Source organism: Schistocerca piceifrons, chromosome 3, assembly GCF_021461385.2.
Source record: "Schistocerca piceifrons isolate TAMUIC-IGC-003096 chromosome 3, iqSchPice1.1, whole genome shotgun sequence".
NCBI classification, from domain to species: Eukaryota; Metazoa; Arthropoda; class Insecta; order Orthoptera; family Acrididae; genus Schistocerca; species Schistocerca piceifrons.
The window spans coordinates 732,586,094-732,611,618 of record NC_060140.1 but is presented as its reverse complement, the minus strand read 5'-3'; the positions used below and the strand labels follow the sequence as shown (position 1 = coordinate 732,611,618).

Below are 25,525 nucleotides of genomic sequence, written 5' to 3'. Positions count from 1 at the left end.
ATGCTGTTTTTCTGGCAGTAGGTCATGGAATTACCTGGAGCCAGTATGCTTCGTCACGAGCGTTGATAAAGGATTACGCCTAGTTATCGGCAGCTAATTTTATCTCAGTGGAATATGATAGGCTCAAAGAGTTCTCCTCCCGTATATCGGAGTCCGTGTATGTGACGTCGCTGCTAAATAAGAGTCTTTCGGATGTCGGACACCACTGGCACTAGACGGTTTTCGGCCGCCTGTCGGATATAGGCCTACTTATCCCGTCACCTCTGCTTGGCTAGCAGCGTCCATATCGTTATGTAAGGCCCCACGCGTCTTCCACTTTTAGGTTCTCTCACTAGCCCGACGCACTGTCAATAAAATCAATCTGGTGTGCTATACGTCCACCGTTCGCTTAAATAGTTTCTCTGTTCATTTGTTGCCTTCGCTTTAAACATACATTAATATACTCGTATGCTCATGAAATTGTATTATTTACAACCAACTCACACAGTGAAATAGTTTTGGCAATTGTAAGTAAAAAAATTGTTGTAGCATGTTGTGATTGTAGGACATTAATGTTTATGTTAGCTTTCTTCCTTTCTCCTGAGTTTGTGAACAAGATTGAAAAAAAGCGTCTCAAGAGGACGAATTACGAGCATAAACGCTTTCTTTTTAAAAAAATCTGCCATGTAGCATACAAATAATATCGGCACTGAAAATACCGCCTCAGAAATACACATAAAAATTAAGATTCAGCAGTTAAGCTATATTTTATCAATCCCCTGGAATGTACAGTATTATTAATCAAATTTCGATATTATTTCTCCAGAGCCGAATGTTTTGCCCGTCGTAATAGCATACTTCTTACCTGAGTAAAGTAAATTCCATTGAACTCCGAAGCAGAATATTGATCTTAAACTAAACACTGGATGGATTCCACTTTTAAAGTTCAGCATTCAAATTCGTGCATCAGGCTGTTTACTTCTCATTAACGATGTTATCAGCAAACGTTAAAATTATCTCGGGTCCAAAGTAATATTTCTTCGACATACTTTACTTTTAGGTAAGGGAAACAAAAAGTTTATCTGAAATCACAGCTAAGAAAGAGAATTTTTGCATCAATGCAATCATAATAATGATTTCTGTTGTACGTTATTGAAGACAGTTAAAATAATTGGGTGAAACATTTTAGATTAACAAATAAAGCAAACTTTAGTCGTGAAATACGTTAATTCGCATGTACCAGATAAATGATTGACAGGTGGCAATACTTATAAAGATGCATGAAGGCTGTTTACTGTTCCATGCAGTGAAACATGTCAAGTACGACTCCTCGTGTGTCTCTGTGGATACTACTTTTGTTCTAATTTTATATCCACAGTCACGACAGAAGTAATACGTAGTTGATATCGCCCTGAAAACCGCGTTCCAGGGTAGGTTATTGTTGTTTGTGTATGTTAGTCTAACCTGACAATTGATGTATGAGCCGATCTCACTCGTAGCCAGATCCCATTCGCCGTATCTTGACATTGGATACAATCATCACTGAGTAGTTGACATAATAGTGAACAATTTTTGTATATAATCGGTAAGCTGGAATTGTATTAAGGGTTTATACACTCCGTAAGTTAAGGGGTCTTCGAGATTAACGAAAAACTATTACGTCATCGCAACACTGGGCGGACTGAACTGTGACTGAACAGAATTCTTCAGACTACGTGAGTACGCTTTTTTTTTTTTTTTTTTTTTTTTTTTTACATAGCTTCCGAACCGTAGGGAAGCTAAATGTCACAGCGAACGCTTTGGGAACCATTATGTGTAGCTTCAACATTGCCAGATAGAGACCGACAACAACGTGAGAAGGCTTGGGAGTTGAAAGCAGTCCTTGTCTCATTTCATGTCCACGGATAACCATGAGGGAAGAAAAGCTCATCTGCACAACGATCAAAGACGACCACGAGGTAAAATGCAACCCCAGCATGGTTTACTTGCCCTAAGTGTCGGAAGACGTCCAAATAGCGCAGCACTTGTCCTCACTAGCATCCGCCTGGTCACACGCTACCAAGTGGATTACGTCTCTTCGCAGTTGAGAAGTTACTCTCTGTGTTCGGTTGCTCAAAGTAAGTGACTCCAGGGACTGTGTGGTGGTATCCTTTTTATTGAATGAGTCGCAGTTTAGCGTGGTGACTGATTGTCGCCGTCTGCTCATCGAACTCACGGCTGGGGCACGATACCACGCTGCAAATATTGTGACAAGTTGTCTCGTCTGATGCGGTATTACATTACGAGCATTCCACCGCTCGCGTTTCCGAAATCTGTGTTGTTGAGATCGATGGTGTGCGCAACTTCTTCGTAGTGAGTGTGAATCCGGCTTTCAGCCGATGCGTAATGATTCCCGTCCGCACGGAGCTGCCCTAGCGGACGAGAACGCCACACGCCTAAACAACTCGCTGCCTGTTTTACATCCATCGGGGATGCTGGAGGCCGAAAGATGGCAGCTCCTTTGCCGTCGGCACACGCCCCTGCCCACCGACTGAGAGAGCTCTGATGTACTGTGTAAAGGGACTATGTAAAAGGTCTGTTGCTCTCAATCTGAGAGTATCAAATACCGTATTGCAGTTCTGTTTGCCGTTGGTGGAGGACAATAGGCATAAAACGTTCCGCCAACGGCGCATTATTTTCCTGTACATTTTGTCTTTGTCATGTGTTACAATTTTTTATTAATTTAGATTTTTTATTTTATTCATTAGAAATTGTTGGCGACAGCATGCGACGGTGAAAGCAATGGGTTTTTATGGTTATGTAATCAATGGGTAAAAACTGAGCACTTACGGGATCGCATTGTTGTCCGTCAGCCAGGCGTTCAGTCAGTCAGTCAGTCTGTCTGTCTGTCCCTTGCTTAAGACTCCTTTTTCTCAGGAATGGGTAGAGGCATTAAGTTGAAATTTATATCAAATACTAAGGTCTACGGTCCCTTGTCGGTAAAACAATTTAAGCTTCTAACTCAATTCAGTCAAAAGAGACGGCCAAGTATGTCACATACTTTTGATGCAAATTCACTCATCAGAACATATACATGATCTATCTACACACTCGTCGAGCCTGGTGGTCTAACGGGCGGGTAATTCCCAAACCGTCCACGACTGCACTCTATTCATCTGGTCGACATACCGATATGCCCCCATAGAGCGGTCGTCGACTCCGACGGGCATCGTTTGGTTTGTGGCACACCAATCGAGTGTTGGCTACTCATGAAGAAAATGTTGGCCCTTTATTGCGTACGGCGCACATGGCAGTCATAGCTGACGACCTACTCTTTTCCGACGAACGGTACTTTCCCTCCGTCCGGACAAACGCCGTCAACTTGGTACGTATTATCTGTATCGTGCCAATGACAAGGATGTCTTGAACTTCTGTTACATACTGCAAGAGTAATTAAGAATTTTGCTGCTACACGTAACATATAGAACATGTTTTATCTATTACTTGGGTTCGTTTTTAAGGGACCCTCCATCTAACTGGAGTGTTCCTGGTGTGAGAAGTGAAGTGAGAAGATAGATTATGATTCAGGACCTTACATTCATGCCTAATGTACCCGGGGGACTACGTATCACTGTGCCGTGTCGTAATAGCGATAGTGATGTCTCGTTTTCTTAGTGTGTTCACTGGCGCCACTACGTTTGCTCGCCTTGTCTGTCCGTGAGTGGCAGCAGCAGCGCTTATCGGTAGCGCGTACTGTGGTGCCATATTTGGAGCGGCCTCTATTATTTCGTGGTCGTCGTGTGTCGAATCAGTTGAGTTGGGACGGAGCAGCAGTGGGGCCTGAACAGCCAGAACTCACCCGACCGCTGGCGACACACATGCACTGTCCGAAGGGAGGGTGTGGTCGCGAGAGTGCACGACCACGTCAAGGACAGGATTCTGTGAGTTTTAGCTGAATGGACCGTGATATTCGAGTAGTACAACTTTCACCTATGTGTGTGTTTCCGCCCGTCGAAGTGCCCCCATGGCAATAAGTTGTCAGTCGACGATTTATACTGGGATCCTTCCCGTGCCTCACTAGTGTGGGGACGATCGTTGGTCGGTCGTTCGGTCTGTCATCGCAGCGGACGACATGCATTTGGTCTTCCGACTGCTTTTGGCTTCTCTGTGATTGTGCCGACTTTTAATTCGTACGTGTTGTTTCACTGTGACTGGTTTTAGTATTGTGCGTTGTTGTTGGAATTGTGTTCCCGGATCCGTGTGTATCTTGTGGTTTTGATGAGCAGTCATTTTAATGCTGTCTGCGTACTGGATTTAGTGGAGAGTTGCGAACGGAGATCAGTTTGGTTGGGGCACAGCAGCGAGCAGGTCCGTGCAGCGCGAGGGCAAGCCGGGGCTGCTGGCAGTGTGCTGCCACTGCCAGATCGAGGAGGGGTAGCTGCGAGAGCGACGACTTCGTTGTTAACCGAACCCTGGAGTTTAAGTTGACTGAAGAGTTAACTACTAATGCAACCTCGACTATTCTGAGATCTCGCCTTTGGTCGGCGGGTTGTTGCTCGACTGAAGTGTTTCGAGGCGGTGAACCATTGCAACCGTCTTTCTTTCTTTGTTATTCATCACTGAACTTAGTATTATTCTTATTAGTGAAGCGCAACCAGCGATATTTACTGCCTCGTTGCCGCTAACGCCCCATTTACCTGCCCTGGACGTTAGCGTATTTCCTGGCGGTGTACCTTTCCTCGTCGTGTGGATGCTGTCCGACACGGCGTGTAGTTCGACAGCCTCTTGTATAGTACTGTGCATATTTTTTGCGAGGTCGACCTTGGTTCTAGTGTTTCCTTCGGCCTTGGGTGTTTTCTGAAGACATAGTGCTGCCTGTCTCTTCACCCTTACCTAATAATATTCCATCGTGGTACCGGTGATCGGACGTTAGGCGGATTGGTTAATCGGTCGATTGGCGCTTAAGCTACCCCTAGTTTGAGTTGCCATCCTATTACGTGAGTACACCTCTTGGCTACCTATTCACCTTGCCTTATGTTTGAATTTCCTTCCCAGGCCGACCTTTGGAACACTTGCTGAGAACCGCTTGGCCTGATTCCTTAGATTGTGATGTTGTTATAAGGATATTTGTAATTTTCTAATTATTGTTGGTGTGGCCTTCAGCCAAGCAATAATTTCACTTTTTTGTTTTAAAACGAAGTATTTGTCTGAATATGTGCTATTTGGAATTGTTCTTCTTGTTGTGACTTGGCAAGACAGCCAAGTCACTATGAGAGGAAGCCGAAAGGCACGCGTTTAAGCTCACGCAGGCTGGCGTGAGGTCTGGAACCGTTAAAGGAGTTGAGTCTAGTAAAAAAAGTACGTAGCTTCTGGAATACTTAACTTTAATCCATAATTGGTGAACATCGGTCTGACGGTACATGCATCACAAGATAAATAGCAAATGATAATGGCGCCTTGCTAGGTGGTAGCAATTGACGTAGCTGAAGGCTATGCTAACTATCGTCTCGGCAAATGACAGCGTAATTTGTCAGTGAACCATCGCTAGCAAAGTCGACTGTGCAACTGGGGCGAGTGCTAGGACGTCTCTCTAGACCTGCCGTGTGGCGACGCTCGGTCTGCAATCACTGATAGTGGCGACACGCGGGTCCGACGTATACTACCGGACCGCGGCCGATTTAAAGGCTACCACCTAGCAAGTGTGGTGTCTGGCGGTGACACCACACTTCTGACTTCTAATTCGGGCCTTCAGCCGTTATACAGTCAATTGCGTTTTGTTTTTTTGTTTCTTTTTAAATTGTTTTAAAATTTTAATTTCTTTAAATAAAGTTTACGTATTTGTTGAGCAACCGAGAGTAACTGATTAAGGCCCAATCCACAACCGTAACCTTATCCTGCCCCACTCTGAGAAACCAGCTCTCAATCACTTTTAAGTTAGCGAGAAGCCAACCTGGATAAACGCCTACTGGGCCGTTGCGGGATCCCGTTTTCTTTTCTTACTGAATTCGTTATATTTAAATGGCGTTGGGAGCTGTTTTGCGTTCGGATGTGTTGAGCGACGCCCTTAGTTTCAATATGTTGTGTTTTTCATTTGTAAATCACAAAAAAGGAAATAAAAATAAAAAACTATTTCATCCCTTTGGCCATATCCCTAAGAACGGGAGGATGGAAACCGAGAGGTCGCGGGACGGAGCCTGCCTGGGTCGCATCGTTGATTTTTCAGTCTTTGCTTCAAGCTAGCCTTTGGCTCTCACTAGAAACAATACGTGGTTCGGATTCCACGTTAAGCTGTAGGTCCTCTTTCCACGATCTAATAACTAGGATAGGAATTTGCTACTTAATGTAAATAACAAATGCCCCACGATATCATTTACTGATTCATGTACAGACTGATCCTCTTCCAGTGAAAATGGAGAAATAAATGATAAGCAAGATGACAATGTCTCCTTTGCTTCTGAGGCATTATCTTGAATAAAAAAACTTAAAAGAAGAAAGGGAATGAAAGTTGTGGTGCGTTTTCGGACGGGTTTGCCTTCACCTTGATGATCAACACTGAATTGTCTAAGGGATTCAAAAATAATGGTACGAGATTTCAAAAACACTTGAAAGCTGTGGCGGTAATTTTTAAGTTGATTAAAAGATGTGCTCTCTGACCGCTAGATAGCGATAACATCTGTGACAACGATAAAAGAAAGCGAGATCAGAGATGATTATTTACGAGCTATTTTGCCTGCACTAATTAATTAGCAGATGTCTGTCTCTGTTGTGACCTGAACGAGACCAGGCGCATATGATGACTTGTGTAAAAAATGTACGAATTCCAAGTTTATTAACCTTATGAATGTACAAAGGTTGTGTGTGAAAATATACTCAGGACAGTTTTAAAAACTTGTTTGAATATTTATTTCTTAGTCCTCGTAAGTACAACGTAATAAATATTTGGACGATCGTGAGGACCTGCAAGGACACCAGTAATAGTGGATGGAAACACCAACGTGTCACCGCAGTATTGAAGAGGTATACGAAATCATTTGAAGAAGGGACATAAGAACATTTTTAATTTTTGTATCTATGTATTCATAACGAAATCTTATTGTTCACTTTTTTTCTCCATTAGCTACGGTGACTGTTTGCATTGCTGGAGTCCTTCCTTTATCCGATAATATATTCCAGAATAATCTTAAAAATCATTTTACCCCTTAAATAATATTTCCCTTGTCATTTTCAAATCCTTCTCCCATAATTTTAGAAAGTACTTGATTTCTGAACGTGCCGAATAGATTATTCATCTTTAGACGACAGTGCGAAATCTACTCGCTCGTTGGCGTAGATACAAAAGACACAGTCGAAGTTGATGTGAAATCAGCACAAATTCAAGACTATGTGGTATGCAGGACAGTAAAGAGCGGAATTTAGTGTAATCCAAAAATTTATATAAATAAACAACCTGTGTAAGGTCTTCAGCGTATGCTGATGCAGAATGATTGGGAAAAGTAGAGTACAAAGGGTGAGTACTTAAGTAAGCATTAAAGATGATATCCAAAATTAAAAACCAAATGTCAAGATACTAGCTGTCGAGAAAAACTAGACGTTCAAATAACAAGGAGATATCTCCTGGACAAAGCAGGGTCTCTCTCAAACAAGTATTCTGAGCGCAACACGAAGCAGAGCCGACTGCCAAATGAAACAAGTTTGGAAGTGGTTCTACTTGGCACCAAATAAACCATACTAACATTAAATAATGAATAATTAACATAAGTCCGCAGCTCGTGGTCTCGCGGTAGCGTTCTCGCTTCCCGAGCACGGAGTCCCGGGTTCGATTCCCAGCGGGGTCAGGGATTTTCATCTGCCTCGAGATGACTGGATGTTGTTGTGTCGTCTTCATCATCATCATCATCATTCATCCCCAATGCGGTCAGAGGAAGGCAATGGCAAACCACCTCCGCTAGGACCTTGCCTAGTACAGCGGTGCGGGTCTCCCGCATCGTCCCCTACGCTCTGTCAAGGAGTATGGGACCTCATCATCATCAATTAACACAAAGCTTAAAATATAATACAGAATGACGTGACCATTGCCAAAATCTTCAGCATCTTCTTCCTGCATTACCTTCATTGTTATCGTCTTTCCTATTTCTTGACATTTTCTTCCCTTAAAGAATTAATATTTTCCTTATGATTGAAAGTCTTTACCGCATTACCTGTAGTAGCCCCTGTACATGCTCTGTTCTAGTGCTAAGACGAGAAAAGGCTGTATCGCAAGATATCAGTGTGTACCTTACACTTCTTAGAGAGCTACTGTCATTTGGGTATAGCAAAGAGGACCCTATGGCCCAGAATTCCTGTGACCCAGAATTAAAATTTTAGTTGGCTCGTGGACTAGGATTCATAGTTTCTGAAAAAAAGGATGATAACGATGAGAAGAGACTTTTAAACAGTTATGAGACCATAGAAATGAGGGATGTGGGTAATATAGCAGGGGACGTATTGTAGTGTGAGAGCTCAGCCTCATTGTCATACACTGTCTAACGCAGAGTAATCAAAAGAGCGAGAATCCGCGTGAAATGCAGACTGGATTCAGCTGCTCAGCTATGAAACGGCTGGCAAAGCCACCGTCATGTCACCTGAGCAAACCGTGGAAGTAATGCTGCAGTTAAGTATAAAAAAAGGAAGACATGCTACGCGAACGGTGATGCAAGCATTTGGGAGGGTTATGCCTCGTTTGTCCTTCAGTGCGACCCACTGCGAACTGTCGACATACATGTAAGCACAGAGGAGTATCTTTGTTTAATGGACTAGAGAAAAACTGAAAATGAAGAGCACTGTAGATTCGAACACATTTCATGAACACAAAATTAAATGCAACGGTCGCAGTTGGGCATATATAATTTAATTACGTGTTTGTCTTGATCACAAATATTTTCTTAATTTCCTGACGCGTTTCGATCGCTACTCATGTTCAAAACGACGTGATACTGAGTGATATAAATTATCTCGTAGCTGTTGTCTACACAGCCGGCCGTAGTGGCCGAGCGGTTCTAGGCGCTACAGTCTGGAACCGCGCGACCGCTACGGTCGCAGGTTCGAATCCTGCCTCGGGCATGGATGTGTATGATGTCATTAGGTTAGTTAGGTTTAAGTAGTTCTAAGTTCTAGGGGACTGATGACCTGAGAAGTTAAGTCCCATAGTGCTCAGAGCCATTTGAACCATTTGTTGTCGACACAAACCATAAATCAACACTGACGAAATTCCTTATATCTATGTCGTACGATTTTTGAGACGGGCATTATCTGAAACACGTCAGGGAGTAAATATAATATTTGTGGGCCATGCAAGCATAAGCGGGAAGGTAGAAACACCGTACTCGGAGGGGGAAATGACAGAGGGCGGCATAGACGATGAAGCGAAGGGTCATACTCTGGGCGGAGCCGAATATATAACCTATGAACACCATGTGCCACAAAGCAGTCTTTGACAAGCTGAAAGAGTTCTCTGTCGTCTCAGGTATTCTGCTGGTTTACCAAACATAGTTTTACAAACTTAATAGCAACACTTGACACTCTTTGGGGAATCGTGGAAAGAGTTGTTTATGTCCACACTACGGTGTGTATTTATGACTTCCTGTATAGCCTTATTTGTAGTTCAGACTTCCCGAAGATAACATGATTATCTGTTAAAAGGATTCTTCAACAATATTGTACGAATGTCCAGTGAGATCACTATTTCATTGTAGTCTAGATTAAAATGTTTCAAATGGCTCTGAGCACTATGGGACTTGACTTCTGAGGTCATCAGTCACGTAGAACTTAGAACTACTTGAACCTAACTAACCTAAAGACATCGCACACATCCATGCCCGAGGCAGGATTCGAACCTGCGACCGTAGCAGTCGCGCGGTTCCAGACTGTAGGGCCTAGAACCGCTCGGCCACCCCGGCCGGCTCTAGATTAAAGACTGGCAACTATAATGAAAGATTTCATATGATTAAAAATGTAGTAAGCTTTTAACACAGTATTAATGGGTCATTAATGTTGCTCAGAGCCTGCAGATACCTGGGTGTAACAATTCGTGGGCTTAAAAATTGGGTGGTATGAGTGGTAGAGTAAGGGTCATTGAATGGATTCGACAACACTGCAGCTAATCTACGTAGAGTAATATAAAATGCTTATACGACCTGTTATGAAAATTTGTAAGGCGTGTCTGATACCTATCACCTTTGACCTTAACAGGGTTAGCGACTGTCTACAGGAGGGCACTTCGGTCTGCACTTGTTTACTGGTGTTAAAAAAAGTCGTCATGAGCTTTAAGTCTAATTACGTCATTTCAGATTTCACTGAGGAACTCAAAACTTGGTTACGGTTACCTGTAATGTGTCTTAAAGTGGCGGTACAGTTCACACGAAGCATAATAGTAGTCATTATTTGCACAATTTATTCGTGGCTGTAATGTAAGAATACCTGTAGGCATTGAAAAACGAAAGGTACGCGCTGCCACGTAATTTGTATTAACTTGCATAGCGTAGATAAAAATATGCATTGGACCCAAATTCTGGAGTCACCTAAACAAATGACGATTTCGAAACGTTACTGACTGCCAGCTATACCTTATCAGACAATAACTGATCTGTTGACCTGGGCAGATTCTTACGTCTGGCCACTACGGTTGTCATCCGCCACGCATAGTTCTACCACTACACCAGCTTTTCCCGGGATCTAAATCACGTTACTGCTTTTGCAGTCACCATGGTTATACCATTTTCATACCGGCTGCTGCGGACGTGTGCATTTTATCCTCTCAGCCAACAAGTTCTGGTCTTTGCCTAGGCCAAATAACTAGTTCCTTCTGTACAGTAACATCTGCCTTCACATTGTGGAAAATTTTGAGTTCCTGTTACGACGATAAGAAATCTTGGACTCAGCTTCGCCTCGGAGGCCGCAGCAATCTGTAAAACCTGTCTAATGGAAACCTGTAAACAGAAACTGCACGACAGCTACTGATCTGTGACGTCATTAGTAGTCGAGGACTTCCAGTTCAACTGGCAGTTGGAGTAGAATAACCGCAGGTAATTGGAAACATAAGCAGATCTCTAGAACACGTGATAGGCAAAAAGAGCTTCATTAAAATCAGATCCTCTCATAAAGCTATTACCATAATTAACCTTAGCTCCATGCGCCAAAAAAGATGAAGGTCTGTTGTATATCGTTCGAGTAAACATGGCTGGGAAATTTCAGTCTTGCCTATCGTGATCGTGGTGCTTGGAGGAAGTTAATATCTAGAGGTTGTCTACTGTGACATGGAAATCCCTAATACATCGTAAATGCTTGCGAAAGAAGTTATCGACAAAGGAGAAATTAGTTTCAGACGTAGCCAATTTTCGTAATGTTTTTACGTATAGACTCATTGAACTAGGCAGCTCTTGAAGAAAGTAGCGAGTGCCATAACATCTGTCAAGTTTTTCAGAGGAGTTTGTTTTCCTAAAACAGACTAAGGAGCCAGCCCAGGATAGTTTTCACATCGTTTTGTTATGCTTACTTCCTTATGGGGGCGATATTTTGGTCCTGAAATTCTAGAAATTGAAATTTAACACGTTTTTTGTCACGTTTCTAAACACGTTAATTCCAGAACTTCAAAGGTGTTATAGCTGCATCTTTTTACAGGATCACACGAATGATGTTAAGAAACGTATAGCATAAGTGCATTAACCAGAAAGAATAATACTCGCTCCTTTGAGGGCAGTTATTTGTCAAAAACATTATTTGGACATCTAAAACGATTTATGAAATATTTGTGTATTTGACCGTACACGTGGGAAGCACCCCAAATTACTTTTTACTTGTGCTGGGAACAACATTGTTATCCAGAATGAGATTTTCACTCTGCAGCGGAGTGTGCGCTGATATGAAACTTCCTGGCAGATTAAAACTGTGTGCTGGACCGAGACTGGAACTCGGGACCTTTGCCTTTCGCAGGCAAAGACCCCGAGCTCGAGTCTCGGTCCGGCACACAGTTTTAATCTGCCAGGAAGTTTCAACGCTATTATCGCCACTCTAACTGAACCGTTTGATTCAAAAAACAGTAGAGACAATTGAGTTACGGCAGAACTAGTAACCTGATTAATCGAAACTTAAAATGTACTTTTAATGAAATCACTTGGTTGAAGAACATATTTCTATAGTGTCTCGTGCAGGCTGTTAGTTGACATGTCAAGGCGGGAAACCACATCTTTTCCTGATATATGTCCACTGCTCTCGGACGATGGCCAGTTTGCGTCTGGTCAATATGTCACCCTTCCCCTCCCCTTTGCACCCCTCTCCCAGCCTCAAACACCACCAACCCATCTTTTAAGAAGTGTAGCGGTTACAGCTGAATCGTCCGCCATGTTTTCCCCATCTCTGAGGATACGCAATGTTTTCCTTGTGGGTGGTTAACCTGTTCACGAAACTTCTTACAATATTTCGCTTAAAATATTTGATATTGCACGTGCGACTTGTACCGAACAGAAATTAATGTGTATATAGATATTTAGATTGCCCTTGCCGTATAACAGAAAAATTGAAATGTAATGATTAATGTGTGGTAGTTTGTAAATATTAAACGAAATGAGTTCATAACTGAATACGAATGTCTTCAAATAGGGATGTTATGCAGTAAAAATCTATGACTATTTGTTACTTTCTGTCTGTACATCACAATAAACATTGCTCCTCACTTAGCCAATTACGAAAATATCCCAGGAAACGAAAATTTTTTAGACAAATTGCTTCAGTGCAGTTATCGACTGGGGGAAGAAACGCTGTTGTATGCAACAGGTTTCATATTTATAACTACTTTTATTAACGTATACTTACAATACACCATTGTGCGTCAGATCCTGCTTCCCAGTTGTGTCTGCAGCTACTTATGGCCTATTTTTCCTTGTTAGGGGTCACTTGGGAATGGAAACATACGAAAACCGTATGTAGTTCACAGCTGAGTAGCACCCCATATTTATGACGAATTCAATACATTTGAAAGCAAATCTCCATTCGTATCGTGACTCATAGGTAAACAAGTATGAATGTCCTCTACTTTGGGGAAAACATGGCGGACAGTGCAGCTCGGGTTATAAAAGACTTAGGAGCGATTGTAACGTCAGAAAGACATCTGACAACCGAAGTAAAACTGAGAAATCTAGAGCGAGCAAATTTAGACTTCGAGAAACATTGAATAAAGGCGAAGCACATGTTCGTAACGTCGGAAATTAAAGTTTGCAATCATAAATGTCTATACAACGGAAGGTTTGCACATAGAACATGGCGAATTACAAACTGCAATTATTACCAGAAAAAAATCAAATTTGTTAATGAAATGGTGAGGAGAGCTACTATCAGGAAACTTTTTGGTCCACGAAAATTTATTTATCTATCCTCCTACCTCCCCCCCCCCTATTTTCCATTAAGTTGTGCTAATATAAGCAAAGAAAAGAGGGGAAAAGGGGAAATCGGTACCTATCCTGTAAGTTACTACTGTCGTAAACCTTTCTTAGGTTGTCGGTCTCTTGTTTCCTCTTAATATAAATTGAAGCACATCCTCTGCCTATCTACTATCCATTCGCCTCGTTATATGTAACAACCAACTCAATGTCATTTTTCTCACAATCATAATGGCGCCTTACTCTCCACTCAGGTCACCGACCCATTTGTCTTCTGTCTCTTGGTAATTTCCCATACACATCTCCCCGTCATTCGCTAGGCAAAACTTCGTATTCGAATACTTTTTGTATTGAAACTTCGTGTCTGCTGCTTACATCTAATACTTTCCCCTCTTTGGGGAAGTGTGAGGGGGAGTTTGCAGCCTTTCGGCTTTTACTCCCCTGTGTACTTGTGTGTGTGATTATTTCTGTACTTTTTCGATGTCTGTGAGATGTGATGTATGTTCTGTGTGAGTCTGGTACTTGCCTGAGGTTTGGCGAGATAATTGTAGTATTTTGGGTAGGAGCAGGATTTGGGAATGGGTATTGGGATTTTCCTCTTCGACTTAGTCGTCGAAGATCGTCATGGGGCGATTGTGTTTATCGCGGAACATGTCATACCGACCTAGGGAGTGGATGAGGGCGTTTCCCGACCTGGAAGTACCTTCATAGAAGGCCCTTGCCAGGTCTTGGAAACGCTCTCTCAGGAGTGGGATTTCCGCAGCGGCATGCAAATCGTCAATAGGGAATCCAAGGGGTAAACGCAGTGCCCTCCTGAGGGCGCGGTTTTGCAGCCTCTGGAGAGTGTCCAGGTGCTGCTTCGCCGCGTATCCCCAGACAGGACATGCGTATTCCATGACTGGCCGGATCAGGGCCTGGTATACGTTCACTCCTACTGAGCAGGAAAGGGAGCTGGATGAGTTGAGGATTGGGTACAGGATGGACATTCTGGCGCAGACCTTCCTGTGGACCTCGTCTATGTGGGGTTTCCACGTAAGACGAGAGTCCAAGGTTACGCCAAGATACTTGGCGGTTCTGCGCCAGGGGAGTTGGGTTCCGTTTAGGTGAAGGGGGAGGGGGGGGGGGCGTTGAGGAGGTTCGCGCCTTCCGAGCCTACGGGTAATCAGCATCGCCTGCGTCTTTTCAGAATTGATGGTGATTCGCCAGCGACGGGCCCAAGTTTCTGTGTCATCTAAAACCCTTTGTAGCCTACGAATGACCAGGTCCTTGTAAGCGTTTCTTGTGTAGAAGGCTGTATCGTCAGCGTACTGAGCGGTGTGCACCAGGGGAACCGTTGGTGTGTCCGCAGTGTACAGACTGTACAAAACGGGCCCCAGGACCGATCCCTGTGGCACCCCAGCATGAATACGCCTCTTGGTGGAGGTGGCTGTTTCTACTTTGACAGAGAAAGTTCTGTTCGAGAGATAGCTTTTGATCTGCTTAACTATACTCCCTGGGAACCCTTGAGTGTACAACTTGTAGAGTAGCCCTCTATGCCATACTGAGTCAAAGGCTTTGGCTACGTCTAGTAGCACTATCCCGCAGTAGCCTCTGTGGTTGAAGCCCTCTGTGGCTGCTTCAACCACTCTCATGATCTGTTGTGGGGCAGAGTGGTTCTGCCGGAATCCGAATTGGAAATCCGGCAGAATTTGCTCTCTGGTGATATGTTCTTGTATGGGTCTTAGCAGGAGGCGCTCATAGATCTTGCTGAGAGTTGGCAAGAGGCAAATCGGCCTGTAGTGCTGCGGGAATAGAGGGTCTTTCCCTGGTTTGTGTATTGCGACCACTTCCGCGTGTTTCCAGCAAGCTGGGAACTTGCGGGTACGAGTCATCTCGTTGAAGACGTTCGCGAGGTGTTCGATCGCCGTGGGTGGGAGGTTTTTGAACAACTGGTTGGTGACATTGTCATGTCCTGGCGCCTTTTTGCAGGGGAGGTACCTAATTACTTTTGCCACGTCTTCAGGGGCAAAAACTGTGGGTTCGTCTTCTGGGTCCTCCTCAGCATTGAGGAAGACAGCCAGTTGACGACGGACCACTCTTTCATGCTCATCATCCTGGGGTTCAGCCGCTTGGAACTGCTTCTCGAAAGTGTCGGCGAGGGCGTTGGCCTTTTCAGCATGGCTGTAGGCCATACCCCGCTCGCCGTGCAGTGGCGGCATCCTAGCGCGTCTTTTTGTGAATTGTTTGGTTGCTTGCCAAAGTGTGTGATCGTCTACTTTGAGGATTGAGAGGCGGTTTTGCCATTGCTGGTTTCTGTGCTCATTGAGCGCTACCTTCAATTCTCTCTGTAGACGATTGAGCAGCCTCCTTGTGGCCTGGTTCCTGGTTATCTTCCACTCTTTTGCCACTCTGTTCTTATGTCGAATTTGAGCTAGCAAGTGTTCCGGGAGCTGTATTTGCGGCGGTGGGCCATCCCTTTGTGGAGGGGTGGCCTCTTCTGCTGCCTGCAGAATGGTACCTGTTAGGTCTTGTAGCGCTTGATCTACTGTTTCGGCAGCAGGTGGCGGAGCGCGAGCGATATCAGAGGCGACAGTTTCTCGGTATCGCTCCCAGTTTGTACGTTTGTAAGACGTCTGGTACCGTGGGAGTGCTACCCATTCTCCCACATCGACCTCTAGGATCACTTGGTTGTGGTCGGAGGACATTCTGTTAATTGTCCTCGCGGTCACAAACCCAGTAATCCTCCTAGTGAGAGCTATGTCTAATTCGTCGGGCCTGCCTCCATTTTTTGGAAAATGTGTGGGCTCGACTGGACCCCATGTTTCGAAATGGTGGTTGCGCGCTAGTTGTTGCAATCTGGCGCCTGCTCTGGAGGTTACTCTAGAATTCCAATCAGGATGTTTGGCATTGAAGTCGCCCCCTATTATGAGTTTGCCTTCAATTTGCCCTAGAGTAGCTATGTCTCCCTCATCTATCTGGTCTTGTGGGGGTCGGTAGATTGCAACGATTGTTAGGGGTCCAGTGGCAGTGGCTACTTCCACTGCCACTGCTTCGATTTTATTGGTAGCTGGTAAGAATACCTGGTGGTGGGGGATCCCTCTTTTTATGTATATGGCCACTCCTCCACCATGGGTTGGCCTGTCTTTGCGATAGCTAACATAGTTGGGGACTGTCGCTTTTGTTCCCGGTTTTAAGTGGGTTTCCCCCATCATGCATATGTCGATGGAGAACTCCTTCATGAGTTCTCTGAACTCGACCTCTTGGTTAACAATGCCGTCTGCGTTAAAGACACACATTGTCAGGCCATGGATGTTTGGTCGTCTATCCATGATGGGGTTTTGAAACTACTGAGGAAGTCGCAGAGGGGAGCGACTGCTGGACTGTTGCCTGAAGGGCAACGAGGATCTGTGTGTTCTGCTTCTGGGCTTCCCTGAATTCCTTCATCATTTCCATGACGAGGTTCATGGTCTGCACCATAAAGCCTAACAACTGGTCCATGGGGGGGGGACTGTGTGTGGGGTTCCCTAGAGCTTCCTCTGACTTGGTGGACCTGGTCGCTGTTGTTGTGTGTTTCCCGGTGTTGTTCTTGTGACTGTGATTGGTGTTGTGGTGACGGGGCCACACTTTCATGGTTTCTCGGGGGAGAAACCACTTCTGCATATGTTGCCCTGGGTGTGTCTGGTCTTGGTTTTAGCCAGGCCTTGCCTGTGTGTGTTGTTGTATTTTGTTTTCTTGTGTGGTTGGTTGGGTTTGTCGTGTTTTATTTACGTGTGTGGGGGGCGGCCTTTGCGCCCTTTGCCTGCTGTGAGTGTCTTTTGTGGACCTCACAACCTTGGTAACCCGCTGTGTGGTTTTTGCCACACAGCGCGCACCTTATTTGTGGGTCCGTGTGCTTGAGTGTGCATGTCCTGGTGTCGTGGGCCTCGGCGCACTTCCTGCATCTCACTGGCATGGTGCAGTGTGCAGCTATGTGGTTCAGGCCCTGACACCTGAAGCACTGCACCGTCTTGTTTTTACGGCGCAGCGGCTCCGTGGTGACAGGCACCGCCAGGACCATCTTAATCTCCCTCTTGTTTTGGGGTATGTCAGGGAGTGTTACCTGGTACAGCGGCCACTTACTGTTTATGCTGCCCATTTGCTGTACCACCTTGACGACGTACCCCCGGGCAGTCAAGTCTGTTTTGATTGCCTGGGGGGACACTCGTCTTGGAAGGTCTCTGATAACTATGTTCCTGTTCCGTGTCTTTGTTGTTGGGAATGTGTAGTGAGGTATGCTTCTTGTGTTGAATAGTGTTTTGACTGTGTTGTAGTGCTCGAGTGTGTGTACTGTGACTTTTATTTTGTCTCCACCAGCGGGTTTTGCCTGGAAACTGCCTCCCCCGATTTCTGTCTTGAGCAACTCGAAGAGCTCCTCGTAGTTATGAGGAAACTCTGCGACAATCGGGGGGAGGTGGTGGGCGACTTGGTTCTGTGTTTGTGTTGTGTTTTCTGTTGTCTCTGGCTCCTCAGCAACCGCCTGGAATCTGTTTGGGGTGGGTTCCACTCCCCAGGCCGGCGGAAGCCTCGGCTGGCGAAACCTTTTCTTCGCCAGCATGAAACCATCCGAATACTGCTCGGTTACGCGGTTCCCTTCCAGTGCCGGTGTTTCCTGATCCCCTCCCAGAGCGACGACAGGTGCTGTCGGGGGCGCAGGCTCCTTGGAGGGTGTGGAATTGGTTAGGGTGGGGGTGGTGGATTGCTTCTTCCCCTTGGAGTGGTTCTCCTTTCTGTCCTTCTTTAGACGCCACTGCTTTGATATGGTGGACTTGTGTGGGGGGGATTTAAGGTATTTGGAATGGGTGGAGGACTGAGACGAGGGGGTGGGTTTGGGGAGGATTTTGGTCGGCAGACGGATCGTCTGCTTGTCATTTTTCATGGATTCATTGTATTCAGGTAGTGTGTCGGTGGCGTGGGCAAGCAGGAGCGGGGTTAGGACGAGGTTAGGAGGGGTGGGATTGCAAGTACTGACGATGTATGAGGTTGTTGGTGTTCTGTGTAGGGTGGCATTTTTTGCTGTGTTATTTGCCACGTCCGGAACGGAGAGGGGGGGTGCTGCCAGGGGGGTGCCAGTTACAGCCATCGTTGACACCGTTAGGTGGCCCGGCTGCATTGCTGGCCCTATTCTCCTTGTGGACGTGGAGGTCTGATCGGCGGCGGCGGAAACCTTACCTTCTCTGCGGTTCCGCGGCCGGCTCCCAGGTCCTGGCCCACATTTTCCCTAACCTTGGGGGGGGGGGGGGGGGGGCAGAGCCTGGCTCTGCGGCAGCTGGGGCGCCCGAGACGGCCGGAGACGCGGCCCGCGGCAACAACGAGACGCGCTTTTTGTCGACAGCGGTTGACCGCTTCGATCCCAAAGCACCAATGGAGCTCGACATCCCGCAATTGGAAGAGGAAAACACGACAATTCTGCTGTCGGGCGTCGCCAAAAAATATGCTGACCGCCGTAAGTCCTTACTGCAGACCTTGACTGGGTTCCCGCCGATGCTTTAATAAAAGCAAAGCCGTAGATACCCCTAGTGTGTCACCCGTACAAGCGGGGGACTATGACTGACAGTGCGCGAGTAAGAGGAGCAAGCTCAACCCTTGACTGCCACTCAGCGAGTGAAACTTCGTGTCTGCTGTTGCTTTCATCTAATACTTTCCCCTCTTTAGGGAAGTGTGAAGGGGGAGTCTGTAGCCGTTTGGCTTTTACTCCCCTGAATACATGTGTGTGTGATTTTTCTATATATTTTTGGTGTCTGTGATATGTGATGAATTGTTGTGAGTGTGTCTGGGACTTGCCTGAGGTAGGCGAGATGATTGGTGATGTATGGGAAGGAACTGGATTAGGGATTGGGTATTGGGATTTTCTCTTCGACTTAATTGTCGAAGATCGTCATAGGGCGCTTGTGTTTATCGCGGGACATGTCGTACCGACCTAGGGAGTGGATGAGTGCATTTCCGGATCTGGAAGTACCTTCATAGAAGGCCCTTGCCTGATCCTGGAAACGCTCTCTCAGGAGTGGGATTTCGGCTGCGGCGTGCAGGTCGTCTGTGGGGAATCCGAGAGGTAGATGCAGTGCCCTTCTGAGGGCGCGGTTTTGCAGCCTCTGGAGTTTGTCCAGGTGCTGCATTGCCGCGTATCCCCAGACAGGGCACGCATACTCCATTACTGGCCGGATCAGGGCCTGGTATACATTTACTGCTACTGGGCAGGGAAGGGAGCTGGTTGTGTTCAGGATAGGGTATAGGATGGACATTCTGGCGCAGACCTTCCTGTGGACCTCGTCTATGTGGGGTTTCCACGTAAGACGAGAGTCCAAGGTTACGCCAAGGTACTTGGCGGTTCTGCGCCAGGGGAGTTGGGTTCCATTTAGGTGGAGGTGGAGGGGGGGACGTTGAGGAGGTTCGCGCCTTCCGAGCCTGCGGGTAATCAGCATTGCCTGCGTCTTCTCCGAATTGATGGTGATGCGCCAGCGACGGGCCCAGGTTTCTGTGTCGTCTAATACCTTTTGTAGCCTACGAATGACCATGTCCTTGTTCGCATTTCTCGTGTAGAAGGCTGTGTCGTCTGCGTACTGCGCGGTGTCCACCAGGGGGGCCGTTGGAGTGTCCGCAGTGTACAAGCTGTACAACACGGGCCCCAGGACCGATCCCTGTGGCACCCCGGCACGAATACGCCTTCTGGTGGAGGTGGCTGTTTCGACTTTGACGGAGAAAGTCCTATTCGTGAGGTAGCTCTTGATTAGCTGAACTGTGCTCCCTGGAAACCCTTGTGAGTACAACTTGTAGAGTAGCCCTCTATGCTATACTGAATCAAAGGCTTTGGCTACGTCTAGTAGCACTATCCCGCAGTAGCCTCTGTGGTTGAAGCCCTCTGTGGCTGCTTCAACCATTCTCATGACCTGTTGTGGGGCAGAGTGCTTCTGCCGGAATCCAAATTGGAAATCCGGGAGAATTTGCTCTCTGGTAATATGTTCTTGTATGGGTTTTAGCAGGAGGCGCTCATAGATCTTGCTGAGTGTTGGCAAGAGGCTAATCGGCCTGTAGTGCTGCGGGAACTTCGTGTCGCATTGCCATAAGTTTATCTACGCTACATATGCATCATATTCCGCAAGCCTCCTATTGGTGTGTGGCGGAATACTGAGTCCTCCGACCCTGTTCCACTGGCGAATAGCGTGTGGGAAGAGTGACTCTCAGTAAGCCTCTGTATTGGCTCTAATTTCTCGAATTGTCTCCTCGTGATCATTACGCGAGGCTTATGTGGGGAGGGGGGGGGGGGGGGGGAAGCAATATGTTGTCCAACTCTTCACAGAAAGTGCCCTCTCGAAGTTTCAGTGATAAACTTCTCCGCGATAGGCAATCCCTCTCTTCTAACGTCTGCCAGTGGAGTTTGTTGAACACCTCCGTAACGCTCTCGCACCGGCTAAACGATTCTGTGATGAAACGCGCTGCTCTTCGTTGGATCTTCCCTATTTTTTATGTCAGTCCTACATGCTGGGATTCCCAGATAGATGAAAAATACCGAATAATTGGTTGAACAAGCGCCTTACAAGCCACTTCCTTCCCATCCTTCGTGGATGAGTTACATTTCCGTAAAATTCTTCCAATGAATCTGAGTCTGGCGTCTGCTTTTCCCACTATCTGCATTATGTGCAAACATTACAGTGTCACATGTAACACGAAGGTTGTTCAGGTACTATCCATTAACACGGATACTCTTATTGTTTTATTAATACATAGAGATGTGAATACTTCATCCAGGACTGCTGAGAACAGTTTTTTTAGATACGTAATCTCTTTGAATGACCCTTTCTCCAATTCCGAGTTTCTCATTGTCCTGTCGAAGTCTAATGGAAGTTGCAGCACGGACAAACGAGCTGTGTTCAGAAAGAGACTAAATTTTGCTTATAACATTTTTATTGCTCATTGCACTACATTTTAAGTGCAGTCGCTTTCACAGTAGTCCCCTTTATTGATAGTACACCGTTCCCAATGTTCCCTCCACTTTTGAAAAACCTTATGGAATGCAGTTTCTGGGATGGCGCGAAGGTCTCTTGTCGTATTATCGTGAATCTTCGGTAAGCTTTGGAAATAACGTTTATTTCAAAGTGGTTTTAAGTTTGAGGAACAGGTTCAAATGACTCTGAGCACTATGGGACTTAACATCTGTGGTCATCAGTCCCCTAGAACTTAGAACTACTTAAACCTAACTAACCTAAGGACATCACACACATCCATGCCCGAGGCAGGATTCGAACCTGCGACCGTAGCGGTCACGCGGTTCCAGACTGAAGCGCCTTTAACCGCACGGCCACACCGGCCGGCTGAGGAACAGGAAAAGTTTGCTAGGGCTAGGTCAGGAGAACAGAGTAGATGCGGCGCAACGAGAGTCAGATATTTTACTAGATTGCAGTGAACAAGAAGCGATGCGTGAACCAGCGCACCGTCATCCGAGTCAGTTTTTACCATAATTCAGGCCTTTTTCTGGGCACAGCATCCATCAAACGCACTAAAATTCTCTGGTAGGTTCCCTTGATTGCCATATGAACAGGTCGATGCACATTGCTTTTTCAGCCAAAAAACACAAACCTAACCAACCAACCAACATCATCCTGATACTTGGCCGACTCATGAGTGCTTCTTTTGGACAAGGAGACTCTTTGCCCACCCTCTGCGAAGACTAACCAATCGAATGCCTCTGTAAAAGTGTTTCCAAGTTTATAGTAAAAATTGACAAGCACACGTTGTTCTTCAACCTCTTTCATTGTCATTTGGTAAAATATTCCTGAATTCCAATCAAGAACAACTGTCAAAATGAGACACGTAGAAATAGACATCCTCGGTTTAGCAAAGCAGATTAAATCACTTAATAAAGGCAAGGCCTCCGGTCCAGATTGTATACCAGTCAGTCTCCTTTCACAGTATACTGATACAATAGCTCCATATTTAGCAATTATATACAACCGCTGGCAACGGCCTTGCCGCAGTGGATACACCGGTTCCCATGAGATCGCCGAAGTTAAGCGCTGTCGGGCGTGGTCGGCGCTTGGATGGGTGACCGTCCAGGCCGCCATGCGCTGTTGCCATTTTTCAGGGTGCACTCAGCCTCGTGATGCCAATTGAGAAGCTACTCGACCGAATAGTAGCGGCTTCGGTCAAGAATACCATAATAACGGCCGGAAGAGCGGTGTGGTGACCCCACGCCCCTCCTATCGTCCTCCGAGGATGACACGGCGGTCGCATGGTCCCGGTAGTCCACTCGTGGCCTGGAGACGGAGTGCTATATGCAACCGTTCGCTCGCAGAAAGTTCCGTACCTAAAGACTGTAAAATTGCTCAAGTCATACCAATATCCAAAAAGAGAAATAGTAATAATCCGCTGGTTCACAGGCCCGTATCACTAACGTCCATTTGCAGTCGGGTTTTGGAACATATACTGCATTCGAACATTATGAATTACCTCGAAGAAAATTATTTATTGACACATTGTCAGCACGGATTCAGAAAACATCTTTCTTGTGAAACGCAAATACCCATGAAGTAATGAGTGCCATAGACAGGGGATTTCAAATTGATTCCATATTTTTAGATTTCCAGAAGGCTTTCGACACCGTTCCTCACAAGCGTCTTCTAAGCAAACTGCATGCGTATGGAATATAGCCTCAGCTGTGCGCCCGGATTTGCGATTTTCTGTCAGAAAGGCCACAGTTCGTAGTAATAGACGGAAAGTCATCGAGTAAAACAGAAGTAATACCTGGTGTTCCCCAAGGAAGTGTTATAGGCCATCTATTCTTCCTGCTCTATATTAACGACATAGGAGACAATCTCAGTAGCCCTCTTCGATTATTTGCAGATGATGCTATTATCTACCGTCTTGTAAAGTCATCAGATGACCAAAATGAACTGTAAAATGATTTAGGTAAGGTATCTGTATGGTGCGAAAAGTGGCAATTGACCCTGAATAAAGAAAAGTGTGAAGTTATTCACATGAGTGCCAAAAGTAATCCGCTAAATTTTGATTACGCGATAACTCACACAGATCTTTAGGCTGTAAATTCAAGTAAATACTTAGGGATTACAATTACAAATAACTTAAATTGGAACCATCACACAGATGATGATGTGGGTAGAGCAAACCAAAGACTGCTACTCATTGGCAGAACACTTAGAAGGTGCAACAGCTCTACTAAAGAGACTGCTTACGCCACGCTTGTCCCGAACGGTAGAGAGACAGCTTGAAGATGGTACATTAACCCCTTTGCCAGGCACTTTGTTGTGAATAGCAGAGTAATCACGTAGATGTAGATGTTGGTCAGTAATCCGACGAACAGTTTGTCCACGTATTCACTTCAGCGGCTGTAGCTCGACAACTAACAGTCAGAGCAAAAAAAGGCGAACCATAGATCTTTAAACTTGCCACTAGTTGTGCTAAATAGCCGCTGCTAGTTCGCTCTGCCGGTTTATGCGCTATTTCAAAAGTTCGATCTTCTGAAAACATCGCTTCTGTACTTTCCAGTATGATCACATATGTTGAATCTCTGCCTTGCTTCCCTTGTTGATTTCGTTCAAATCGAATCTAAAGCCGTCTCTGTATCTGTGCTTCCCAGATAAAGTTGTACATCATACTCATTAGGGGACTGATGACCTCAGATGTTAAGTCCCATAGTGGTTCAAAATGGTTCAAATGGCTCTGAGCACTATGTGACTTAACTTCTGAGGTCATCAGTCCCCTAGAACGTAGAACTACTTAAACCTAACCAACCTAAGGACATCACACACATCCATGCCCGAGGCAGGATTCGAACCTGCGACCGTAGCGGTCGCGCGGTTCCAGACTGTAGCGACCAGAGCCGCTCGTCCACCCCGGCCGGCTAAGTCCCACAGTGCTCAGAGCCATTTGGACCACACTCATTACTCAGTTCTACGCATAACTCGTTATGCAGATAGTGTATTGCGTTATATCCACTTGTACAGACAGCTTGTTCGTTCGCATGGTGAAATTTGGTGTTTTTTTACGAAGAGGAAGCTAATGGTGTACAGTTTTTTAAGCCTTTTTTATCTTATTTCTCATTAAGTGCAATAATTACAGCATGGTTTAATTTGTAGGAAGTGACTTCTTCCACAGATATTTTATAAATAATTTGCTAAGGTTCCTTTTCAATTATTTTTCCCTTGACAGTGTCTATTGGAACACCATCATCTCCTGGCACTTTTCCTTCCTTATTACCTCTGACGTCTTTATAGACTGGCGTTGCTGAGGGAATCAGAACAGAAAATAAGAAGCTGAAAAAATTAAGCGAGTTTTGCTGGCGAAGTAACAACATAACTGACGACAGTAAAAGTTAACAAGATATACACTCCTGGAAATGGAAAAAAGAACACATTGACACCGGTGTGTCAGACCCACCATACTTGCTCCGGACACTGCGAGAGGGCTGTACAAGCAATGATCACACGCACGGCACAGCGGACACACCAGGAACCGCGGTGTTGGCCGTCGAATGGCGCTAGCTGCGCAGCATTTGTGCACCGCCGCCGTCAGTGTCAGCCAGTTTGCCGTGGCATACGGAGCTCCATCGCAGTCTTCAACACTGGTAGCATGCCGCGACAGCGTGACGTGAACCGTATGTGCAGTTGACGGACTTTGAGCGAGGGCGTACAGTGGGCATGCGGGAGGCCGGGTGGACGTACCGCCGAATTGCTCAACACATGGGGCGTGAGGTCTCCACAGTACATCGATGTTGTCGCCAGTGGTTGGCGGAAGGTGCACGTGCCCGTCGACCTGGGACCGGACCGCAGCGACGCACGGATGCACGCCAAGACCGTAGGATCCTACGCAGTGCCGTAGGGGACCGCACCGCCACTTCCCAGCAAATTAGGGACACTGTTGCTCCTGGGGTATCGGCGAGGACCATTCGCAACCGTCTCCATGAAGCTGGGCTACGGTCCTGCACACCGTTAGGCCGTCTTCCGCTCACGCCCCAACATCGTGCAGCCCGCCTCCAGTGGTGTCGCGACAGGCGTGAATGGAGGGACGAATGGAGACGTGTCGTCTTCAGCGATGAGAGTCGCTTCTGCCTTGGTGCCAATGATGGTCGTATGCGTTTTTGGCGCCGTGCAGGTGAGCGCCACAATCAGGACTGCATACGACCGAGGCAC

The 25,525-nt window shown here is 46.1% G+C and overlaps 1 protein-coding gene and 1 pseudogene across 1 annotated transcript in view; one reads left to right on the top strand and one right to left on the bottom strand.

The window, feature by feature from the left end:
- LOC124789280 (fatty acyl-CoA reductase wat-like) overlaps window positions 1–25,525 on the bottom strand; it is a 243,661-nt gene that overhangs the window by 138,812 nt on the left and 79,324 nt on the right. The window lies entirely within an intron of this gene.
- Window positions 22,336–22,453, top strand: LOC124790288 (annotated as a pseudogene).